This window comes from Crocodylus porosus, unplaced genomic scaffold (assembly GCF_001723895.1).
Source record: "Crocodylus porosus isolate Cpor-Errol unplaced genomic scaffold, CroPor_comp1, whole genome shotgun sequence".
Lineage (NCBI taxonomy): Eukaryota > Metazoa > Chordata > Crocodylia > Crocodylidae > Crocodylus > Crocodylus porosus.
Window position 1 is genome coordinate 23083993 of NW_017728912.1, and position 6027 is coordinate 23090019.

Consider the following 6027-nt stretch of genomic DNA (forward strand, 5'->3'; position numbering starts at 1 on the left):
CTGAGGTGAGGCTGACTGGTCTGTAGTTCCCTGGATCTTGCTTCTTCGCTTTCTTAAAGATGGGCACTATATTTGCCCTTTTCCAATCAACCAGGAGCTTTCCCAGTCCTAACGAGTTTTCAAAGATGATGGCCAGTGGCTTTGCAGTCACATCAGCCAACTCCCTCTACACCCTTGAGTGCATCCCATCCAGTTGCATGGACCTGTATATGCCTAGCTTTTCTAAACAGTCCCTAACCTGTTCTTTTGTCACTGTTGACTGCTTACCTCACTGTTGGGTACTCAAACCCTGGCCCACAGGCCATGGTCCTGCACAGCAGAACAGCCATGCAGAGTAGTATGGAGCCTTATCCTGGCATGCAGGGCCAGGTGGAGGCAGTGTGATGCCCTAGGTCCCAATGTTGGCATATGGGGTCCAAAGTAGCTGGGGACAGGCACTATGCTTCTTTTCTAGCTGATAAGGTCAAATGGTTGAACACCTCTGTCATAGATCAAGAGTGGCTAAACTATTGGTCCATGGAGAACTAGCTAGCCACAGGTTTCTCCACCTTATTTCACTTGCTAAATGACATTTTAAACAGTTTAGTATATTAAATGCTTTTCCAACACTACTTTTCCCATTAAATAATTGCTGTAGTGACCACAGCAATGTTGTCTGACTATCAGCACAAGAGTAGTTGGCCCCTGTAATTGTGATAGGGGTGCAAGATGAACCACAAGACAAATTCGCTATTAAGGTATGGTCCATGTCATAAAAAAGCACTGGAAAATTAGGCCTAATCAATAGCAGTAAAGTGTGAAGAATGAAAGGATGGTTGCAATCAATTGTATATAAGTGTTAATGCCAAACATAAAAAAGTAAGGACCAAGCACAGAGAGCAACCTAAGTCAGAAAGGAAGGTTTGTGACAGATGCAGGAATTAAACTCTGATCTGCTGAATTCCAGTCCACTATCTTAACCACAAGGCTATCCCTCAAAAATGACTAAAGTTTTGGTGGGTAGCCAAAGAAAGGCTGTAATTTGGGCCCAGAAACTCTGCATTTAAGGACTGGACCATTCTTCAGATACACCTAGGGAATCAACAGTCCTTGTGCAAAATCAAGGGAGCAAGGCAGAGGCCGTGGATGTCAAACTAGGTTTAACTATAACTGGACACAGAATAAATACAGTTAAAATGTCAACTTAATCCTATCCCAAATATGAAAATCAGGCCTTGTTCTTATAACCTATTAAGATTTTTTCTTTTAATCCTAGATGATGTGCATTTTAGTACCAATCAGTGGCAAGAAAGTATAATAATAATTCAATAACATCCTTTGTTGCTAGTGTTGTCCACTAGTGAGAAAGGGGGATGAAAGTCTGTTAGCCTTTCGTTTATCATATAAAAAACTGTCAGTTTGGAAATAAAGAGGAACAGTAGGTGCTTTAATAAGACAGATGTGTAAACTAGCAATCTCCTGCTCTGCTAAAAGAAAAAAGAAAGAGCTTGTCACTGACAGAAAAAATTATCTTGTGGGATTTTAATAGAATTACAATGGCCATTCCTTTGCATTTGGGGATGATAATGCAGTGAAAACACAGGGTGTTACTCATAGCTCTGCATGGTTTCATTCAGTGTCTGACTAGCCTTTTGCCTTCAGTGGGGTATAATTCCCACTGAGTGAAACAGTGCATACAGTAGAGAACAAATAGATGCCTGGAAACAGCTCTATACTGCCTTAGGCAGTACCCCAGTGGTTAACAGGACTAATGAATGTGCACACTAACAACAGTGAATTGTGGCTGTTTTAATGCACAAGAGTGAAGGCTGTGTTTCAGATTACAGAGAGGTCATGGTGAATGCATGTAAACACACAGGAATACAATACTTTAGACCTGGTTAGGACATGCAGCCTAACAAGGGAATTCTCATCTCTCGGTTTTCACTTAGCAATGAGGTTTATTTCTAATTGCCCTTCACATCAGCTTGGCAAACTGTCCCCAGCTTCCTCAAGCTTAGAATATTGTCCTGTCCCTGCAGGCATTAAGCTGCAAAGGAGAGATGTAGTAGCCAGGGCTCTCAAAAAAACCCAACCCCCCCAAAAATTCCCCCCAAACAAAAACAGCCTGCCCCCCACAAAACCCCAAACAAACCCTTTATGTAGGTCAAATCAACTATGAGTTGAATCTGGTGTTTCCCAGAATGAGACTTATAGACTAACAGTAGCTTTGCTGGTCTAGGCAGAGTTCTTCCATCCTCTGTCAGTGGTGTAGAGAGGTGGGGAGGGCGGTTGTCTCCTCCATTCCCTATCAGACACTTGATACCCATGGGATTGTTAGCAGAGAGTTGATTCTAATAGGATTCTAGCCAGGTGCAGGGTGTAGATTCACAAGGTGATATACAGATGCTTCTTGTGCCCATCTCTTCTTGTTCAGACATGCAGAGACCAGGCAGAATCTGGCCCTTCGCAGTATAAAAGATGCTAATATTCCATCTGGAGACTCTGTCCATTCTCCCTATCAGCCTAGGAAAAGGAATGTCTGTGTTGCAGGTCTTCCCTGGGGCTGCAAATACTCTAATACAGAACCAACACCCATACTTACCGCTACTACTCATGATGACCTGGCTGAAAGCTCTTCCACCTGCTGCCTCTTCAAGCTTCTCAGGTTTAGCAGGACTGCTGGGGCCTGAGAAAGGCTTGTAATTGTGGCTGTCAGATCATCGTTAAATGGAGAGACATAAAATACCTTCTTGCACATCATTTATTAACATTTAAGCCTATCAAGGGATGTATAAAATATCCCTCTCTTTATAAACTACTGAGGAGCGTAGACACATTACCCTTCTATTGATTGCCCTGATCTAGCTTTAGGACTTAATCTAAGAGAAGGGTCATATTTGTAAACACATGCTTCGTTGATCAAAGATCACTAAGTTAAACGCAACTCAAAGGATTAAGTGGTAAGCAAAAAAAAAAGACCTTTCTTTTCAGGGCCTTCTAAGGTTTGCTTTTTCCCACTTATACCCATGGGTCTCAGGTGTGAGGAAGGACTAATCTGGGATTATTTCAGGGTTGGAGTTTCCCCCACTATGGAATGGCTAGCAGAAGAACAAAGCACTACTAAGTGTTGTTGTCAGCAATATATCCTGCCAGACAATCATCCACAAGGGCCGTCCGACCAGCCTCTCCTTGAGGATATCTCCTCAGTCCTTGTGCTGCTACTGCTGCCTGGACACATCTCTGTTGTCTAGCCACTGCCTGTTGCGCTTCTTCTTCCCACAACTCCTTGAAAACCCCTCCCGGGCTTGCAGCTGCTACTATAAAGGCCATGATATTTTCTTGCTCCATCTCAAGCTGGCAAGTAAGTGCCCTCCATCGTCCTTTCAGTCAGCCAAACACACATTCCACGGCCATTCTGCAACTACTCAGATGGTAGTTAAAAACCAGCTTCTGTGGGTTGGTGATGCTCCCTCCATAAGACTTCATGAGCCAAGGCTTTAGGGGGCAGGCAGCGTCTTCTGATAAAACTGGGGGAACGGTGACACGGTGGATCACTGTCTCCTTCACACTGGGTGCGTAGTGTCCTTTCTCCATGAGGCAATGCAGAGGGGAGTTTCTGAACACATATGCATCATGTGCGTTGCAGGCCCACATAAATGTTTGTGAACCAGCCCCGGTGGCCCACCATGGCTTGCAGAATCACAGAGGCATATCCTTTCCTGTTTGTGAAAGTCCTCCTCCTCCCTGCAGGGCAAAGCACTGGGATGTAAGTGCTGTTTAAACCCCCATGCAGTTCGGGAACCCCTTCTCATTAAAGCCATTTATGCCTTGCTGTGGATTCACCAGGAGCATAATTTTGTTTGTAGCAAGCTCCTGAAGCAGATGGCATACCTCACAAGTTGCCAGCCCAACTGTGCAGGCAGAAATGCCATACCAGTTTTCAATGCAGCAGAGGCTGGATGGGCTGGCCAGTTTTATGGTGCCATTACAACCCTCTTGTCTGGTGAGATGCCCCGGCACATGTTTGCATCATTGCCTCATGATGTATGGCCCCAGCAGTGAGATGATATGATAGAACATCTCCCTTTTCATTCGGAACATCTCCAGCCACTGCCAGTAATTCCAAGTCGCCAGCATAATTTGCTCCCACTGGTCCAAGGTGCTCTTGTGGGCCCACACTCTGCAGATTCTGGCCCTCAGGTTTCTCAGCAAAGCCTGGTCAAATTCCACTTCTTTGCTTTCCTTGTGTATTCCAAGTCCTCTGGGTACCTGTATCTTCTTCTTCTTATTGTCTTTAATGCTGTTAAACCACGAACACAACTTGCCACTGAACACTGTAGCACAGTTCTTATCCTTCTCAAGCATTCAGCAGTAATCCCCAGGTAGACAGCATTTGCAGAAGCAGTACTGCCACCTCCTCCTCCTGCTCACCCATGTCCTCCATATTTCATCCTCAGTCTCTACTTGGCCTCTCTTAGTCAGCAGCGGCTTCTCACCCATCTGCACCAGGTGGGGGGCCAGGGACTGTAGGGTATTGTGTGGTCTGGAGCTTGGTCTCACTTCACCCCATCAACCCAGGGCACTGGGGATTCTGCACATCCTTTCATCCTGTAATCAAGCTTGCAAGCAAAAAATGTTTTGCCTTCTTCTCTCCTGGTAATGTAGGCTACTCAAAACTTTTGCCACATTAGTGAAAACAAGTTGTGCTTCTGTAATAAAATTATTTTGCACAAGCAGGTAGCTAAGTATCAATTCTTACAACATTCCAGGCCATTGAGCAGCCACCCTAAAGTACAATGGCCTTATTTACCCCATCGCCAGGTATTTTTTGTTGTTAAATGGGTGCTTCATCATCTTCAGGTATTTTGATACTTATAGGTACTTATAGGTAATGACTTCACAATCCTTGGAATTTTCCCAGACCCTGAGTATAATGCCCCCCCCCCCCAAATTTGCAAGCTCCCTTTCACAAATCGCTTGTGCTGTTGACCATGAGCTGCTTTGCCATGTCTCAGAAAGCCAAGGCCAGCAGTATGGAGCCAATGGCCCACAAGGCTGATAGCTCCAATGCCCATGGACCCAATTAGACCCAGGAAGAACTGGAGGACTTAATCAACCTTTGGTGAGATCAAAGGATCATAGACATGCCAGAAAGTAGGAAGAATAAGCCTGTTTGTGTCGAGATTGCAAAGGGCATGCAGACATGAGGGCACAATCATGACTGGACCCAGGTCTGGTGCAAGATCAAGTCCTTGAGATCAGCATTTTACAGAGCCAAAGATGCAAACTCTCATTCTGGGGCAGGTCGCACAATTGTCCCCTTCTATGACAAGCTGTCCATCATTCTCTCCAAGGATGTGGGCAACAACCTGGGTATGGAGACTTTCAGCACCACGGTTGGGCAGGAGGAGGAGGAGGAGAAGGAAGCAGCAGGAAGAACCGTTGGTCACCATACAATTAGTGTCACTTAGCCCCTCCATTCCACGGACCAGCACAGATACTGAAGTGGAGGAGGTGGAGGGTCAAGAAGAAACTGATGTAGGCAATACATCAGCTACTGTTACTAAGACCCAGGAACATGCTGGATCTGGTAAGTCCCTTGTAATGTGCCAGGCAATGCCCAGGTTCGTGCTAGTTGGGTTTGGGGGGCTAGGAAGAGGGGGAGAAATTCACGTGTTGCTTAGGTGGGTCGCTATGTTCTTTTGGTTGTGATGCATGACGAGTTCAATAGTTTGTAATGTAACAGACGCCAAACTAATTATTTGCTTTAATTTTTTACAGCTAGCATGGGCAGTGGCAGCCATGGACCTGTTTCCAAAGTGAATACTTGTAAGTTTTGGGCAGTACAAATGGTGCATCACTGTTGCAGGGTCTGTCTCTGTGCCTGCCGGCATTTTGTGCACTGCATGGTGGGGGTGTGTATTTTCCTCCTCTGGGGGGGAAGGCAACCATTGCTTTTTTCTGTTTATCAGCCACCGCGACCCATGGCTGCTCAGAATAGTGCCCCGCTCACAGTACAGCAGAGCGCTGCAGAGATTTTTGCAG

At 45.6% G+C, this 6027-nt stretch overlaps 1 long non-coding RNA gene across 1 annotated transcript in view; it reads right to left on the minus strand.

The window, feature by feature from the left end:
• Window positions 1–3136: 3136 nt before the first annotated feature.
• LOC109309419 overlaps window positions 3137–6027 on the minus strand; it is a 10302-nt gene continuing 7411 nt past the window's right edge. Inside the window, exons 3-4 of the long non-coding RNA XR_002100904.1 lie at window positions 5965–5970; window positions 3137–3278 (exon numbers count right to left, since the gene is read on the minus strand). This is a non-coding gene — a long non-coding RNA (uncharacterized LOC109309419). The remainder of the gene's footprint in view (window positions 3279–5964; window positions 5971–6027) is intronic.